At 45.1% G+C, this 20,041-nt stretch overlaps 1 pseudogene across 1 annotated transcript; it reads right to left on the minus strand.

Moving 5' to 3' along the window:
• Nucleotides 1-521: 521 nt before the first annotated feature.
• On the minus strand, nt 522-19,552 carry LOC310792488 (angiotensin-converting enzyme-like; annotated as a pseudogene). The gene is made up of 13 exons: nt 19,351-19,552; nt 17,907-18,161; nt 12,519-12,695; nt 11,629-11,716; nt 9,664-9,807; nt 8,158-8,349; nt 7,426-7,523; nt 7,098-7,267; nt 4,728-4,937; nt 4,461-4,605; nt 1,424-1,522; nt 841-963; nt 522-732 (listed from the first exon to the last, which is right to left on the minus strand). The product of its transcript is annotated as an angiotensin-converting enzyme-like (transcript).
• Between the last annotated feature and the right edge of the window lie 489 nt (nt 19,553-20,041).

A 20,041-nucleotide genomic window follows, 5' to 3' on the forward strand; every position in this document is an offset into this window, starting at 1 on the left:
GCCTGTCCAACCGAATCTTACCAATATCCTGAGGGGTAGCCCTCAGGGATGGGCGGAGCTTACAAATATCCTGAGTGGTAGCCCTCAGGGATGGGCGGAGCTTACAAATATCCTGAGGGGTAGCCCTCAGGGATGGGCGGAGCTTACAAATATCCTGAGTGGTAGCCCTCAGGGATGGGCGGAGCTTACAAATATCCTGAGTGGTAGCCCTCAGGGATGGGCGGAGCTTACCAATATCCTGAGTGGTAGCCCTCAGGGATGGGCGGAGCTTACAAATATCCTGAGTGGTAGCCCTCAGGGATGGGCGGAGCTTACAAATATCCTGAGTGGTAGCCCTCAGGGATGGGCGGAGCTTACAAATATCCTGAGTGGTAGCCCTCAGGGATGGGCGGAGCTTACAAATATCCTGAGTGGTAGCCCTCAGGGATGGGCGGAGCTTACAAATATCCTGAGTGGTAGCCCTCAGGGATGGGCGGAGCTTACAAATATCCTGAGTGGTAGCCCTCAGGGATGGGCGGAGCTTACAAATATCCTGAGTGGTAGCCCTCAGGGATGGGCGGGAGCCAGTTGAGGTCTGGCCAGCCCAGGGTCTCGTTCACATTCTGCTTTTCTAGCCATTTAATAATGGCTTCAAAGTATCTCATTAGTGCACCGGCGTCCATCTTGTTGGTGCCCAGGGCCTCCTGGAGCACTTCAGGCCAAGGTTTGGAAGAGCCAGCCCGAAGAATCTTCCTGGAAGAAGAAGATTGAAATGGTTGCATCCATAAACTGCATCCTTAAACATGACTTGCTCATATCTGTAAATGTGGTCAGCTCTGGAGGCCCTATGAGTACACATACTCCAAGATGGCCCCCGCCTCCTTGGAGCGGTAGATGTCACACGTGTGCAGAGGGCCTGTGTGCTTTGCTGCCTGACACAGTTTCTCGTGGAACTGGAACTGCAGGATGTAGCTGACAAAATACCTGCAATAATAATAATCACCACCATCACGTCATCATCTGTATTTACCATCATCTGACACTCTAGTCTCTTAGGTCTATCCAAATCGAGCCATTGCACACAAGCACACACACATGCAGACAGAGGGAGAGAGAGACAGGAAAATCCTGCATTTCTACACCACCTACTGTATCTAACCATCATTTTTCATCTTGGGGCCCGGAAGAAGAAGAAGAAGAAGAAGAAGAAGAAGAAGAAGGAGGAGGAGGAGGAGGAGGAGGAGGAGGAGGAGGAGGAGGAAGGAGGAGGAGGAGGAGGAGGAGGAGGAGGAGGAGGAAGGAGGAGGAGGAGGAGGAGGAGGAGGAGGAGGAGGAGGAAGAAGAAGAAGAAGAAGAAGAAGAAGAAGAAGAAGAAGAAGAAGACCTTTGGTGTGCCTTGTGTTAGTCAGTGGTGGCAGTTGGAGATGTTTGGACAAGATGCTACCTGATGTATGGTGTGTTTCCAGGAACGTGAAATTTTGCCCCCGGATCAAAGTGCTCCTCTGTGCGCTTGGTGGGCGGGCAGACGCCTTGGTATTTTGTCCTTTAAAGAGCAATGGCAGAAGGAATATATGGATTCAGTTTCCAGTGTGTTTGGGTCATTGAAAGGCACTACACAAATTGAATGAATTATTATTATTATTATTACGGTATTATTATTACTAGAAATATTGCACGCTTCGCACGCGCATCTCACATATTTGCATCTCTGGGAGCTGCCCACTAAAACCACAGTCATGTACTGCTGGCCACTGAGCAGCTCCACTAGAGCTGTCGGGGGTTGTGCCTTGCTCAAGAGCACCTCAGTAGGTGTTGAGGGACGGTACACACACACACACACACACCCCTTGTTCAATGTGTTATTATTAGTATTGTAATTTGCTACTGTTGTGTCAGCTAGAATTAGCTAGACAAATTTTCTGTGAAGCCCTCTGAGACATGCTTGTGAATTATACAAATAAATTGTCTAGAACCTTGGCGTGAGAGGTGTTTGTCTATGGCAGGGGCACTCAATTAAAATTCAAAGAGGTCCAGTTAGAGAAAATGTCCTCAAGCAAAGGTCCGGACCATTGTAACGTAGCTTACGCTATGATTTCAGTGCCATTGAACTCAATGATTGAAGTAGCCTAATGGTACAATGTCTGTATGTAGTCAACAACTGACTGTTAAATCTAAATAAACATCAATAATGCTTATTTACAGTTTTCATATTTAACTGGATTAATTATACATAACTACCCTACTATAATAAATAAATGATCTTTTCTCATTTCAAGTAAAATTATGCATTTAAAAATAACATACAACAGAGTGCTTTGGAAAAATGTGCATCTTAAAATGAAGTGCTTTAATTTAAGAGAAATAAGTTTCCCCTTTTCTTCACTCCATTTCACATTTAACACTCTGAGCCAACAAACAACCTTTTCTCTTGAGAGAAGTGAGCTCCCTATCTATCTATCTATCTATCTATCTATCTATCTATCTATCTTTCTATCTATCTATCTATCTATCTGTCTGTCTGTCTGTCTGTCTGTCTGTCTGTCTGTCTGTCTGTCGATCAACCTCGCATGCTGTTGCGTTGGGCAGTGAGTGTGCCCTGGTGTGTGTGTGTGTGTGTGTGTGTGTGTGTGTGTGTGTTTGCTGATGTGTGGCGCTTCCATACTACCGGTCAGGATCGCACCGCACTTCACACGAGACATACTGGTTTTGATCTGCCCGTAAGAACAATGAATGGACATGTTTAAGAGTGGTTTCTTTTGAGCACACCGTGTGAAATTACTATCTCTCGCCTCGCGTCACCTCCCCTCCGTCCGTGTGCTCTCGCAGCACCACTCGAAGCAACAGAGAGAAACGATTTGCTTATTTGATTGGCCGAGTAGCATCATGTGTGATGATTTACAGCGCGTGCATTGGTCTGTGAGCTTCCTGGCAGATAAACCAGTAGTACCGTAAATACTATAAAAGCATGTGCCGGTTAAAATAGAAACGCTCCGTGAAAATGTAAGTTATCAATGATTTGTAGGTTATAGGGCTCGGTCCGGATAGGACGGCGTCTCGGTCCGGATGCGGACCGGAGTCCGGACTTTGAGGATCGCCGGTCTATGGGATTCTTCTATGGCATTACTCCAATCATTTTTGCATCAATCATTCACTTTCCCAAACCACGTTTTCTCAGCTGGTCCAAAGATTCAAATGAGTAGGGGGGCACGGTGGCGCAGTGGTAGCGTTGTCGCCTCACAGCTAGAAGGTCCTGGGTTCGATTCCCACCCGGGATGCTATGAGCGCTGAAGGAGTGTGTGCCCGTCCGCATGTCCTCAAATGCCCACTGCCTGTGTCGGGTTGTCAAAAAGGGCCTTTCTGTGTGGAGTTTGCATGTTCTCCCCGTGCCCCCTGGGGGTTTCTTTCATATTCATAGCTTTCAAGGGGCGTTACGTGCTGCCGAGAACGCCCACCTGGCGGTCAAAAAAAAAACTTGCCAGCCGTGTCGACTAGTTTCTCACGCTGTGTTTGTTCAGCCAAAGTGCCGGATAGCCTACCTGTTGTGCTATCGGTCGGCACTAAACCGACGAGGAGACACGCCTGGCTTGTGTTTTTACAGAATCCCGTGGGAGAAAGAAAGGAGGAGGTTGTGGATTTGTGCGACGTGGTTCAGTTGCTGGGGAGGGCAAAAAAAATTGCTTTTTTTTCTACCATCAAAGTACACACGTCTTTGCTCTTTGCGGCCAACATTTCATCAAAGGTAAGCTCAAGTAACGTTAACGGGGTATTAATCATTATTGTAACGTTACTTGAGCTTACCTTTGATGAAATGTTGGCCGCAAAGAGCAAAGACATGTGTACTTTGATGGTAGAAAAAAAAGCAATTTTTTTTGCCCTCCCCAGCGACTGAACCACATCGCACAAATCCACAACCTCCTCCTTTCTTTCTCCGACGGGATTCTGTAAAAGCACAAGCCAGGCGTGTCTCCTCGTCGGTTAGTGCAACCGATAGCACAACAGGTATCCGGCATTTTGGCTGAACAAACACAGCGTGAGAAACTAGTCGACTTGGTTGGCAGCCTACCTAAGTTTTTTTTTGACCGCCAGGTGGGCGTTCCCGGCAGCACGTAACGCCCCTTGAAAGCTATGAATAGGAACCCCTCACCAAAAACATGCAATATCCTGGTTGCTGAAGTGGTGCCTCCTCTGATCGTTCGGGGCGCCTGTTCGGAGGGAGGGGAACTTGTTGGAATAGCGTGATCCTCCCACGTGCTATGTCCTACCGGTGAAGCTTCCCCTGTCAGGTGAAAAGAAGCGGCTGGCTATGTCTCGGGGGAAGCTGATCTCCCCAGATCAGCAGAGGGTGGAGCAGCAACCAGGATAAATACATTAGAATTAGCACTAATGGGGGATAAAAATGGGATGGGATGGGATGGGAGGGGGAGGGGGGTTTGTAAACAAATTAAAAAATCAAAATCAAATGAGTAATCTTAACTGCCAACCTGAGGTACCACCAGTCAGAGTTTAGGCGCTCTGGGGGCGTGCCTCCGCTGAACACGCCCCATCTCCATTGGTCGATTAGGTAGCCAAAGGGGAGGAACGCGATCTTGCTTAGAGCCGTCTTCAACAGGAAGTTAATGTCAGTCTCTGCAGGAAGTGATTACAAATAAAGCACTTAATAACTCGTGAATTTTATTGATTGTTTTTCGAAAAGGTTGTCACTATATTCTGAAAGGTGCTTTTTAAGTGAAGTTTATTATTATAATTACCATGGTCAGCGGTCAGAGTCTCCAGTAGGCCGTTTGGGTGTGGAGGCGGAGAGACCCAGGACATCGCCGATAGCCTCGTGGAAACCGGGGTTGGCTCCTCTCCGGAAGCCTACGGGCTGGTCCTTGTACTGCAGGTAGTACTCCACATGTCCCATCTCATGGTGCACGGTGGAGAGAGCCTCCATAGTCACTGTGGTGCACATCCTAATCCTGAAGAGGAGGAACTATCAATTCATTCCTTATCAGTTAGTATAATCAACGACAGTATTGTAGCCATCTCGATGGATAAAGTGAGCACGTTGGTCCTTGGCCAACCGGATTGTCCCTTTGGTCTGATGGTTAACATGTTGTGCTTGTGAATGACAGACCCGGGTTCGAAATCAGCCCTGCCTGTGTCGTTATATTGGTGTCAGAAGTGGGATCTGTCGGTAGTAGGGGTGCACCGATCACGTTTTTTGCCACGATCACCGATTGCCTATGGCAGTGGTTCCCAACCTACGGTACGCGTACCGTAGGTGGTACTTGCGCCCCCTGCTGGTGGTACTTGGAAGGCTATGTGAAAAAAAAAAAAAAGAAAAAAAAGTTTTTTTTTTTTTGCAAAATCCATGGTGGTCATTAGTAGTAGTTTTCAAACATGTGAAAGTGAAATAATAATAATAATTATTAATATTATTGGCAGTGTTTCTCAAGGTAGGTGGTACATGTACTTGCGCCCCCCCCTGCTGGTGGTACTTGATCCCTGGAATCCCAATGTTTAAATTATGAAATAAACCCAACTTTAAAATCAATTGTAAAACATGTTTATCTATCAAAATAATACTACGAATGAAAATAAACTTGTGATCATTGAAATTGAGGTTTATTTTGTTGTCTTGAGATTTAGAAACAAATATTTGTTTCTGACGGACACTATACCTGTTGCGCATGCACAATTACCTGCCCGCCCCGCATGGTTACACAAGTGGTGAACAAAGACGAGGAGGGATGCTAAAGTGGATCAAAACTGGAGGGAATCGTAAAAGAGCTGTAGTAGAGGAGAGCAGCAATGATGAAGCACAAGGAGGTGAAGACAGCAGTCAACCCAGCACAAGTGCAGCTGCTGCAGGTTGCACATAGGCTGCAGGTTGGAATAAATTTGCCTCCTGCGTGAACTGTGCATAGCTGAATAGACTGTATTTTAACATCGGTCATATGGTGGTACTTGGAGAGCCAACTACTTTCTCAGGTGGTACTTGGTGTAAAAAGGTTGGGAACCACTGGCCTATGGGAAATATCTGCCCAACCGATCATCGACTGATCACCGATTACCTTGTAGGATTAAAAAAGTTTGGAAACGTTAATTCGGTCGATTATTTCTCCCCTTTAATAATACCAATTGGTATTGTATTTTATATTGTTGGAAAGCCTGATTAGTGATAGGGCTTTTTTTATAAAAAAAATAAAAAAATAAAAGCTACATTCCTTACTTGTTTTATGTGTTTAACTGCTGTAATTGTTTAAATTGTATTAGTTCTGCAGAGAGGTTTTGCAGGGTTTACTCAGCTCAACAACTATCTTCAAACAGCAAAATCCAAGTGACAGAATTTAAATTGGCTGCAACTACTCTAATAACATACGGTACTTATTATTTATTTATTTTCAAGTTGAGCTCAGTTTGGTGTGAAAAGTATGTATATTGATATTGTTCTAGCAACTAAACCAGCGTATATGCTTTGATTTTCAATGGGCAGCATTTCAAGCAATTTTATATTGTATATTGTTTTTAAACTATTTTGGAACAGAAAATAACCTTTTTTTTGTAAATTTTTGTATGACAGCAGTTTTAATACAGTAACTTAATATAAAGAAATATCGGCAATCAGCCGATCGCATATATGAGGTCAAAATCGGCCGATACAGATTGCGTGCCGATCGATCTGTGCACCCCTAGTCGGTAGGGATCACGGTGCGGTCACCGGAGGCGCAGGGCGCCCCAGTTGCGTGAGGGAGCGGAAGGACGCCATAAACGGGATGATTGGCGGCAGAGTACGCGGAAGCGCAGGGGAGGGGAGGCAGTGTAGCGATCTGGTCTCTATGCATAAAGTGAGCATGTTGGTCCCTTTAATGGTTAATGTGTTGCGCTTACGAATGACAAACCCGGGTTCGATACCAGCCTCGCCTGTGCCGTTACAGTATTATCAACGGTAATGGCAGATCAATACAGTAGTACTAGTCAAAAGTTTTGACACCTGATTGAATGTATACATTTCTCATGAACTTGAAGCCATTCTGATCTAAAGGCTTTTGCTTAAATTTCTTTCCAAAGTTTTTGACTTTCCATCCAGGCAAAATGTTCTAAGCTGACTCCGCAGGACCTTGTCTGTTGTCTACCTGAAGTCTCTGCGGTTTAAGAAGTCCGAGGCACCCCCGTGGCACACCACCTCCCGATCAACAGGCTTCACCAGCATGGATTTGTCCCAGAACTCCTGGGGCATCTCCAACAAGCCCAGAGAGGTGAAGAAGTCCTCAGCAACATGGAACATGCGTGTGGCATTGTAACCCTGGAGAAAGAGAGGTAACAATGAAATGCTTCACCTCAGTGGGTTCTAGCAAAGCAACCTTCAACAGAAAAACAGAAAGGGTTTGATTTCATTGTCTGCAAGACCTAACAACTGAATTTCACTTTTTCCATAGTCATGTCAGCTTTCCCCTGACTTACTTGTTTGACCATTTCATCAGTCACGTCCACGTTGGGTTTGTCAGGGAAGGGGACCATCATGTCATAGATATTGTGCCAGGTCTGAGCCCACATGTTTCCTGAAGGAGAGGGAGAACAGACACTCGAGCATCAGCATCAACTTGCTGATCAAATTCCTTACGATAACCGCACCGTTTCAAATTTTCATTATCATTAAAACCGTGTTACCGTGATTACCGTGTTACCATGGTTACAGTGCTTTGAAAAACATGGTAAATACTGTCGATCATCAACCAAAGTTGGCAACCGTCTCCCAGACGCAGACGCGCAGCCTTGGAGAAATGATTTCAGTGAGTGTATCAATCCTTTTTGGGTCTGAGTTTTCAATATAAAACGTAACATGATTTCAGTGAGTCTCTCACTACTCTTTGAACATTTTCAGCAATTTTTTACGAATACCGTGATAATACGATAACCGTGATAATTTTGGTCACGATAATCGTGATGTGAAATTTTCATACCATTACATCTCTACTCACAAGCACCGTTTCTTTAAAGCAGTGAGACAAAATGACTGGCAGGCAATGGCGTGCCTCCCTCGATACTGTGGACTGTCACCAGGAGTTGGTGTGATTACATTTCACTTCCTCCTATGCATCTATAATAACTGTTGATGTATAGGCTAGTCTAGTGTGTAACACATTCATCCCTCCAGCCAGGTACTGGCAACATCAAAAGGTGCATCTGCCCTACCTAGCAGGTGAGCTGGGATGGGTCCTTGGAGGTTGATGTACTTGGGGCCGTACTGCTTGTAGAGCTTGCGGCGGACAAAAGCATGCAGTTGCTGGTAGAGGGGCTCGACGGTCTTGTAGATTTTCTCCAAATCCTCCTCAAACGTTGGAGTGTCATACCAGGAGCGCCAGTAATCTCCAGTGTCCTTAAAACCTAGACAGGACATAATGTTCATCTTGTCAGATGTTTGCCTGATGTATATATATTTTGAATGTACTGTACACACTACCAGTCAAAAGTTTGAACGCCCCTGATTGAATGTTTTTCATGATCTTAAGGTCATGTCAATCTAAAAGCTTATGCTTAAATGCTTGTTTCTTGCACAAGTATAAATAGTGAAGTTGATCCTATGTATGAAGTTCTTTCGATGCGCTACGCTCGCTCGATGCCTAGGCTCGGCCGCTACGCGCCCTCGCCCGTAGCTCGGCTGCTGCGTGGCCTCGCCTGCCCAATTGGCGAGTGCGGGTGTGTGTGTGTGTGTGTGTTGCTCACTAAATGTTATTGCATCAGTGATGTCAACAATGCCTCCGTGTGTGTGTGTGTGTGTGTGTGTGTATGTATGTGTCCCGTTATGATATCACTGATGACATCATCAGTGTGTGTGTTAGGATGACGTCATCATTCCTACTTTGACGTCGTCATTCCTACTATGATGTCATCGATCACTGATGATGTCATGATTCATAAGTGTCTTTCATGCCTTTCGCTGGTGATGTCATAACACAGGTGATGTCATATTCGGGTCTATAAGGGCCTGCTCCTGCAGGTCCTGGCCAGTGATTCATAAACTCACATCAAGGATCACCTCGGCAACCTGCAACTTCTGCAACCTGCAACTTCTGCAATCTCTGCAACCGTTCCCAAACCTCGAACAGTGCAGCCCCAGCCATCAAGTTCCACAACACCCCAGCTTCTCAAGACTTACCAAGTTTCCCGTGGCCCTCAACTACCCGCGAATAGATCCACATGTCTGACTCTGATCCTGACAGTGTGTGTGTATACCCCCCTATGATATCACTGATCAGTCTTGTCACAATGCCTCCTTGTGTGTGTGTGTGTGTGTGTGTGTGTGTGTGTGTGTGTGTGTGTGTGTGTGTGTGTGTGTGTGTGTGTGTGTGTGTGTGTGTGTGTGCGCGCGCCCTTATGACATCATCACTGATGATATCATTGCTGATGTCATCACATCATTAGCTAATTAACCTTAATTAAAAAATTTGGCTCAGTCAGGTCACCCGCAGGGGTGCCCTTTACACACCCGAAGGTTTCAGCCCGATCGCACGTAAAACGGCATAGCTGTGGCCGAACACAGAACTTGAAACAGACAAAGCCCGCATACTCAATTTTAATTTTATACATAGATATATAGAAGATAGATAGAAGATAGTGTTGTAAAAATAAAGAAAAATGTATCCAAACTTTTGACTTGTCATGTTCTTGCAACATGTCAGGTCATGGTGAAGTTCCTACCATCAGCTTGAGAGGCCTTGTTGCTGAGCTCCACAAATTGGGGGTAGTACTTCTGAAGAGGTACACCTGATGCATTGTGCCAGCCCTCCCAGGCGTACAGCAGCTTCTTGTAGCTCTTGGAGTTGGCCATGATAGATGTCAGCTCTGGTGAGAGAGAGACAACAAAATCAACACACCCTCAGTCACAGAGATGACAGCAAATAGAGGGACGCTGAGGCCTCGCCTCCAACAGAAAGAGGAGGCTAAAACAATAGATATGTGTCCACTTAGCAGTGATGGGCAAGTTACTCAGGAAATGTAATTAGTTACTTTTTTCCAGTTTTTTTTTTATCCCCCGTTAGTGCAAATTTTTTAATTTATTTATCCTGGTTGCTGCTCCACCCTCTGCCGATCTGAGGAGAGCCGAAACTGGCTCCATGCTTCCTCCGAGACATGGGCAGTTAACCAGCCGCTTCTTTTCACCTGACAGGGGAAGCTGCACCGGTAGGACATAGCACGTGGGAGGATCACGCTATTCCAACGAGTTCCCCTCCCTCGGAACAGGCGCCCCGAACGACTAGCGGAGGCACCACATCAGCAACCATGATATTGCATGTTTTGGTGTGGGGTTCCTATATGATGGAAACCCCCAGGGGGCACGGGGAGAACATGCATACTCCACACAGAAAGGCCCTTTTTGACGACCCCACCCGGGCGGCGGGCACTCGAGGACATGCGGACGGGCACGCACTCCTTCAGCGCTCACAGCGTCCCAGGTGGGAATCGAACCCAGTACCTTCTAGCTGTGAGGCGACAGCGCTTACCACTGCACCACCGTGCCCCCAGGAAATATAATTAGTTACTGATTACTCCTTTGAAAAAGTGAAAAGATTACTTTACTTATTACTTGGTATCAAAAGTAATTAGTTATGTTACTCGTTAATTTACTACATCACTTTCGCTGCCCCCCTTCTGAAAAAGTGGCGTACGTTTAGCCAACTCCTTTTAGAACTGAATCCCCTTTATTATTATTATTGATTATTAAAATTTAACCTTAGAGGAGGAGTCAACAACCAGCCAAACCATACTTTTTATTTGTCTTCTCTTTTCAGTTTTAGAGCTACAGGATATCGGACAGATTGGTCATTCCACCTACTGGAATGACCAACCTTTGATGCTCCTGATAGATGGAACAAACTTCAGGACTCATCAAAAAAGGTTCCAAGGCACTCTTCATTAAAAAGCTTTAATATAAGGCTAGTTCTTCATAGAACAGAATAAAACAGCCAACATGTTTCGGCCATAAGGCCTTCTTCAGGGCTAGTTGCAAAACCTCAGGACTCTCTTAAACTGGACAGACTGGTCTCCATAGAGACATTCAGGTCAGGGTCTCCATAGAGACGTTCAGGGTCTCCATAGAGACCTACAGGGTCTCCATAGAGACTTTCATGGTCTCCATAGAGACGTTCATGGTCTCCATAGAGACGTTCAGGGTCTCCATAGAGACATTCATGGTCTCCATAGAGACGTTCAGGGCGCTACTTGAGGATGCATTACATAGGAGATGCACCTGCTTTGGATAGCCCTTTTACTTGTCTGCATCTGTGATTTTTATGATGTACTGCAACTTTTGTCATTGTAATTGTATTATTGTAATCAGGACATCCTTGAGAGCTTGCTCTCAATGGTCCTCCCTGGAATGGATAAATAAAGGGTAAAAAATATATATATATATTTGCCTAACTACCTACCTAAAAAAGGAATTGCGTTGTGGCAACGCAGTAGTCTTGCATAGCCAGACCTATCTCCACACTTCGTTTTAGCGCTCATTTCCCATACCAAGCCCTTGTAAACATGCGAGAGCCTGTATCTTCCGGATGTGTAATTACAGGTTTCCACCCGTAGACACAACAGAGATTGTTCTGCAGATATTCGAAGAAATCGGTTTCAAATAATTCATGTGAAAATGTATTTATACCAACTTACCAGGATCCAGGCTCCAGCAAACGTTTGGCTTTGGACACACCTTGGCTGTTGAATAGATTTTGTCCATGGTGCTGAGAATTTCATTATACTGGAGACAAGAAAAGAGTGGAAGTCATGCTTTCATTTTAGAAAGAGTTCAGCATTTCTGCTAATATAGTAGTACATTACATAATATAAATATAACATATATATATAGTAGTACATTACATTATATATATTAGGGCTGTGGCGATTCACTTATCTCCCGATTCGATACTATCACGATTCTTGGGTGCCGATTCGATTTATATTGCGATTCTTAAGTATTGCGATTCTACGATTATTGCGATTCGATATTACGATTTATTGCGATTTTTGTTTATTTTTTTCTTTTCTTTTTTCAGTTTGTTTGCTTTTTTACACTAGATTAGAACATGGGAAAAGTTGAATCATACACTAGAGACTGTATATTATATATCATGAGTAGGGCTGGGCGATATAGTTAAAAACAGGGGCAGACTGGGATCATAATTCAGGCCGGGCATTAGATACCAAGCAGGCCAGGCCGATATGGGCCGACGCGCGTGAAATTTGGGCCGCTTGAAACCCAATTTGGGCCATTTGAAGCCAGATTTGGGCCGTTTGAAGTCCAATTTTACAATGAGATGCACCCACTTTAACCCTGAAGTGTAATTATTACTTCAGACTAACTAATAAAGTAATAAAACCACATGTAGTGCTCGAGTGACATCACTCAGCGCACAATTGCTCAACTTCATAGACATTGTGACATCATCAGTGAGATCACAATTGTTCTCGAGTGACCATCACTGATGACATCATCCAATGTGGGACAGAAATGGAAACAAACAGAACCCACTTCCTTGTATATGATGATGATGACAACAAACCTCCTTTCTGTCATTCTCCGGCAGGTTGGCGGCTCCCAGTCTGCTGATCTTGCCTATCAGCTTCTTGACGTCAGTGAATTGCACAGGAAACGTGTCCACCAACTCAGGAGGGAACACCTGCTTGGCCTTCTTCCCCCAGGCCTCGGTGAAGGCCTGCTTTTCTAGGTGTGCATTTACCTATAGAGCCATGGGGGGAATGAGTTTGAGTTTGTCATCTCTGCAAATATTAAGGTGTTGCATAAATTACCTTAAGTTTCAATCTTAAATTTGTCCCTTAGGCAATATCTTTGCCTAAGCTGAGGGATTCACTTAGGAGCGTTGCATAAAGGATCTTAGGTTTTCTCCTTGCTTGTGTTTAGACTGAGGTTTTTACGGTAGTTACTGTCAGAATACAGCACAGAGCACTTCAGTTAACATGGTTACGCACGCTTCACTCTGCTCACTTCACTCACAGCATCCTTCAACATTAACATGACTTGACAGCATGTTATAGCTGGCTTCTTCCAAATGGACAACAATGAGAATATATAGACATAAAAAGCCAAACTGGACCGAAGATGACAATGTTATTCTCCTTGTAGAATGTGGCAAGCGTAAGCAAATTATACAAAGTTATTGTTTCTATGATGCAGCAGCCGTAACAAATATGCACAAACAGAGGATGTGGCCAGAAATAATGGACAAAATCAATGCAAGAAATCTGTCAAAAGAACCGTGGAAGATCTCATGCCTTTTGGTTCTGTCCTTCACTAGCGGGATTCTGGGCCAGGATATTTGACTGGTACTCTTAAGGCCTCCAAAATAAACCTTCAGCCGGAGGCAGAACTGCTCGGAGACTTCTCTGAACTTCCCTGCAGCTGTGCAACAGTCTCTGACACAGGGGACAACTGTCGCCAAAAGACTAATTCTGAAGGAATGGAAGTCTCCCTCTTCCCCTTCATTTCAGTTGTGGTTAACAACGTCTGGGACCCGTTTCTGGCCTATCTTGACGAGGTCAGGGGTGACGGGTGACTCGCGGACCCTTTGCGTGGGGCCCCACGCACAGCATCTCCTAGAAGCACATAAGCACCGTATGTGGCTGGTAGCACTACGTACGTTGTAACACTGAACGTCCTTATATATGTTTTTTTTTCTTTTCCTTTTTTCTCTCTGTGTCTGAGCCTCTTCAACCACCATAAATTCAGCCATTCTGGTATGTTACTATGTTACACAAATAATTTAGTTACTAAGGACCTTGTTGCAACGCATAATTCATAAGGGAATAGGGATGTCACGATACTAGAATTTCTACTTCGATACCGATACCCAGGAAAATATCGATACTCGATACCATTTTCGATACCACGCGGCGGGATGACAACACATCAAGAGGCATAAAAAAGAAACAAACAGATGGACGGACAGATGCACGCTTCTCCATAATCTAGACCTGATAAAATTCACTAAAAACTTTGACCTTACACAGCAGATTACACCTGCTTCTAGTCATCAGCCTATCACAACACAGCAGATTATACCTGCTCTAGTCATCAGCCTATCAGAATACTTTGAATTTATTGAAGCAAAAGATACCCACCAATGACAGGGAGGGAGAAATCAGTGGTATGTTTGATTTTTCATTAAGAGAAAGCACTGCTGATATTGATACAGTTGCAAATGAGTATTGTATCCGTTTCAATTTTTTAGTATTGATACGTATCGATACTATCGATACCTGTTGCAAATGAGTATTGTATCCGTTTCAAATTTTTAGTATTGACTTTTATCGATACTATCGATACTTTTGACAAGCATATAAGGGAATACTTAAGTTAAGTAGCTAAGAGCAAACACTCTAGATCGAATGGTTTTCCCTTACTACATCCTAAGGTAATCTTTGGGTGATTTTATGCAACAATGTTTTTCCTAAAGGCATCCTTAGATAAAAGTTTAAGGGTAACCTTACAGCACAAACTAAAAATATCAAAAAGTCCGACAGTTGAACAAATAATCAGTTGACATATTAAAGTCCCTGGAAACCAAAATCCACAAAAACGTTCTAACTATGTTATTTAGGGTCTTATGTTAGTAATTTTGTGCCTCCGAAATTATTATACATTACTTTCAACCCAAAGCCTTAAAATCGCCACTTTTCTACAAGATTCTAAAAAGTACTTCCTCATTGAAGACAGCAGTGCGTGAGGTGCTAAAACGCAGGAGCTTATGACGTCATAAGCTCTATATAACCTTTGTACACGCGCGCAATCCGCACCCACCTATGGCAAGTCCGTTCTTTGCCCCCAGTGACAGCGCTCCCTTGCTGTCCGTCTCCTCTGTGTGCCGAGATTAGCAAGGTGTCGGGTTTCTCTGAGAGAGAGAGAGAGAGAGAGAGAGAGAGAGAGAGAGAGAGAGAGAGAGAGAGAGAGAGAGAGAGAGAGAGAGACAGAGCCGCGGAGCAATGCGCGAACACACACACTCACACACACACACACACACACGGTGTGTGCACTCATCTCTTTCTTTCTTTCTCCGTTTCCCTCCCCCCCTATCTCTCGCGCTCTCCGAGAGACAGAAATTTCCCTGCTGTAGATGGGACACGCCCACACATTCCGCGGGAGATAATACACTCTAAAAAATAATGAAATCTCATGAGTTTTGCCATGGCTGTCAAACCTAAATTTATATACTTTGCGACGTTCATCATCGTTCAAATTTGGCTGGTGGCTTATTAACATAGGGTCCTGTGATGTGATTAACTCAAAATGCTAAATAATAAAGAAATATTTCTGGTTTCCAGGGACTTTAAGCTCGCAAGACCCCCTGCACATTTATTCAGAACACGCGAGCAAAGTTGGCCACTTTGGGAGGAAACTGAGCCTGTCATTCTCCAAATCAACCAGGGCTCGAGTGGATTTTCACTCCTGTCCCTCCCAACCCAGTCCCACAAAGAAAACTCCTGCCCGTCTTAAGAACTGTAGCCGTTTTCCCACATGCGTACCGGAAAATTACCTGTAAGTCAATATCGGACATTTCCCTTCACACCTCTCCTCTGGCATGTGGGAATCTATCAGCGAAATTGCCTGTATGGGGGGGGGGGGGAGGGGGGGGCGGCACTGCAGAGCGGGTGGGGAGTGACGTGTCGGCAAAACTCCGAATGGTGAAATAAGTTTGCTTGTTTATCCGTTCACCTGCGTAGCGTTGAAGCACTTTTTACAGACTGGCTTCATTTGATGTGTCCGGGCTTGCCTTGGCTGTCGGCAACGTTGCTTAGTCCCTGTCGGACTGTGACTGAAGGAGGAGGACGGACTGTGGCCAGAGAGCGAGCAGAGAGGAAAATCAGCACAGCACACACATGAAGCTGACATAGGCTACTGCTCTTATTATCACAAGATCATTTCGCCAGTTTGCTTTAATGTGCGCTAATGATTAGATTATGCCCGCTGGAACATTAAGCAACGTGTGTACACCTCGCCCATGAGAGTGTCGCGCAGAATATGAAGATAGACTAAACCGGGGACAGATCATGACTGATGATTATGTACCTCTGCGCTGCTGCGTGAGACTAGAGCCGTCTGGAAGCGAGAGAGACCAGGAGGGAATTTATTTTGGGAAGATGCTCTGAACAATTTTGACGACGTGGAATGGAAGCGTCATTTTCGCATGTCCCGGTATTACGTGCTGAGTCTGGTCCGACCCGCACGCAAGATCACCCGGTGGCGAAAACCACTGGAAGCGCGTTTGCGACTGGCAATAGTCCTTTGGTGGTACGCAACACCAGGGGAATATCGAACAATCAGCTGTGTATTTGGTGTTGGACTGTCTACTGTGTGCATTGCAACCTGGTCCACGAAGTCACAGCCCACTGATAGCGGAAAATGCCTTCGGAAATCAGCAAGCTGACATACTGCTCTTATTAGGCTATCACAAGATCATTTCGCCAGTTTGCTTTAATGTGCGCGAATGATTAGATTATGCCCGCTGGAACATTAAGCAACGTGTGTAGGCTACTCCTCGCCCATGATTGAAGGACCGCTGTCGCGGAAAATTACCTGAACCGTTTCCACTTGCGTCCCCTTAAGACCATACCGCTCTTGTGACTGGCACGAAACTGGTGAAATGTCGGGGACGACGGGGTCGCGCTTATACCGGCACGGCGCCTTTCTCACATGCAGGCATTAGACCACGTACCGGTCATTTTGCGGTACAAAGCGCATGTGGGAAAAGGGCTAATGACTCCCATTCCGACTGTTTATTTAACTACATATTTATATCAACCTGATTTATTGTTACCGTAAATTTCGGACTATAATAAACTATATAAACTATATATAACTATATAAACTATATAAACTATATATAACGGCTTTTTCCCCGTTTTTCCCCGTGCGGCTTATCTATGGATTTTTCCGGGAAAAAAAAAAAAAAAAAAAAAATGAATTCTCTCTTCTTTAGCACTCTTTCTAACTATAAATCCACTTCTGTTTTAATTTCCTCTCTTGCCCTCTTTTCACCACACCGCGGACACTGTGTGCACTGTAAATAAAAACACAGGTGGTGTTGTGTTATGTTGTTTTGTTGAAATGTTAATAAATGGGAGCTTCCTCAAACAGCCATCTCTTTCCCGACAATCCCCTCTGTGCATGAACCCTTACATATGGTAATTAAACATTAAAACACAATTAAAAAAAAAAAAAAAAAAAAAAACATTAAAACACCTGCGGCTTATAGTCCGGTGCGGCTTATATATGTAACAAACAGGCAATTTTGCTGCTGCGGCTTATACTCCGGTGTGGCTTATAGTGCGGAAATTACGGTATTATGATTCCTGTCCCGCCGGCTCCCATTTACTTTGTTCCTGTGAAGTTTTCAAGTTTCTTGTCATACCGGCAACAATGCAAACATCTGTCACCTGCAATGAAACTCAGAGCCCACTCAACTTCACTGTAGTAAAAGAAATGTAAAAAGGAATATCAATAAGAAGCAAGTTTCAAGCAGAGTAATTAAAATCAGATATCAAAAACATACTTCGTAAAAACAAGTAGGTAAAAACCAAAACAAACCCCACAGGATTCCCGAAATAATGTCAGCCTCTACCGTGCATCCATTTGTGAGTGGGAGGTGCCAGTCCGGGCAGGGACCTCTCTATGGGAAAGGTTCAACTCACACCAGTTCAACATGCCTAATCTCTGTATAGACTGCCCAATGGTCACATGACACCGGCCTGGGCCCGAGGAATGGAGGGGAACTCAACTCAAAACGTGAGTTTTTTATTTATTTATTTATTTATTTTTATTAATTTTATTTTAAAATTTTATTTATTTTTTATCTAAACGGGCTTTCTCTCCAATGGGACATTTTTCAGACTTTTGGGGTGTGCGACCAATGACATGGAACCGTCGTCGTACCTACCTGCAGCTTGGAGTTGTGGTCTGTCAAGTTGGTGTTGTAGTTCCAGCTGGCGGTTTGACTCTGGAAGAACACCTCCTCGGCCGTGCTGTTGTAGTCACTGACGAACCTCGCTGCTTCAGCCGCGGTGCTGGAGTACTCCCCCGGCAGCCAGCGGGCAGGTAGAGCCTCACACAGTCCCAAGACCGGCAGCAGCAGCAGCGCTGCTGACACAAAGCTGTCCATCCTGCTCCACTTGGCTCTCAGGGAGGAAACACACTACAGTGCAACGTGTCAGAAGAGTTAGAAGAAGAGGCAAAAAAAACCTTTTCGTGAAGTGAGAGTGCGCCTCCTCCACCCTGGGGCTGTTGTATCATCCACTCCCTCACACGCCTCCACCCTGGGGCTGTTGTATCATCCACTCCCTCACACGCCTCCACCCTGGGGCTGTTGTATCATCCACTCCCTCACACGCCTCCACCCTGGGGCTGTTGTATCATCCACTCCCTCACACTCCTCCACCCTGGGGCTGTTGTCTCATCCACTCCCTCACACACCTCCTTCCTCACCCTTGTCTGCTGGTTGAAAGGCACAGAAGCCACAGCCAGCTCCTTGTTAAGGAGCCGTTTAAAGCAGCCCACACTTCTCTGCAGCCTTGCCTCTCTCAGCAGTCTAAAGTGGAGGATGACATGGGAGTGGTTTTTCACTCCTGTCCCGTGCCAATCCCAGGCCAGGGTAAAAAAAAAAATCCTGTCTCGTCCCACTCCTGGTAGAATGACTCCCGTCCCATCTCACTCCCATTTTTTTTATATATATATTTTAGTCTCTAGGCAATGCAATGATTTTGATTTGATGTTCTATCCTTCTTAGATTACTTTGTGTTCTATTGCACTTTTAATTCGCACCATTTGGCCATATCTAATCTATCTATCTATATATCCCCAACATAAATGGGAGCTCGGGCTCTGTGTGTCTGTCCCACTGTGACATCAAACGTGATGTCATAAATCCCACTGTGACATCATCAGTGATGTCATAAATCCCACTGTGACATCATCCGTGATGTCATAAATCCCACTGTGAAAGCATCAGGGATGTCATAAATCCCACTGATGACATCATCAGTGATGTCATAAATCTGACATCATCAGTGATGCTGGTCTCATTCGGTCTCATTGGCCACACAGCAGCCGAGTTGCGGGTGAAGCTGCATGGCCAGCTTGGTGAGCTGCAGGATGGGTGAGGTTTATGGCAAGAATCACTGCCATAAACCATAATATTATATTATCACCCAGCACTACTTGTACAATAATAACAATAACAATAATAATACTAACAATAATTTGTCTATTTGTCTGGTCTATTTGTGTGCCACAGTGTTTTCGTTCCCCCGGCCATAGAAATGCAGCAGTAGCTAGCAGCCAGAACCTCGCCAGAGCTAGAGAAAAAATAAGAAGCATGGACATACCAAACGAAGTATTCAAATAAGTACTTGAAGAAACTTGCCGGATCCATAACATCACATCTTTGAAGCTTTGGTTCCTGTGTTCCGCCCATAGCCGACGCAGGGAGTCATCATGGCGAACCCGAAGAGCACTGATGGCCGTGCCCACGGCTGAAAACAACAAACCCCACGGCTATTCTCGCTAGCTCTCTCCTAGCTTAGCCTAGCTCTCCACCTCTCCACACACAGCCATCTCTCCCAGGCTCTCACGCAGCTCCCCTCCCCCAGCCAATCCCAGGTGAGCCAGCCTCTCTCTCACCCTAACCTCGCGGCACCAGGCTCTTCTCAGCGAGAACTCTCACCCAACCATTGACAGTACAATACATAGATATGGTACAATACACCAACCCACTGGCTGTTGCCTTCACGGTCCCACAGAACCCCGTAAATCCCCACATACATGCCAAATCCCACAGGTAATTAGCCGGTGGTTTTCATGTAGTTATTGTGTAACAATGGTGGTTGCACATCAAAGTGGAGCATGTCAATACAGAGAAGATGTATTATGGGCACCCCTGCGCGGGTATGACGTGCAAAATCGTGAGAAGTGTTCCTAATTTTCAATTTTTTCATATAAAAATGTTTTTTGTTTTTGTTTGTGTTGAGGAACAGCGGCCACGCTGGCGGCGGCCCCCGCCACTGCACCGTTGCACTG

The sequence above is a fragment of the Poromitra crassiceps genome, assembly GCF_964638095.1.
Source record: "Poromitra crassiceps genome assembly, chromosome: 18".
In the NCBI taxonomy this organism is placed as follows: Eukaryota; Metazoa; Chordata; class Actinopteri; order Beryciformes; family Melamphaidae; genus Poromitra; species Poromitra crassiceps.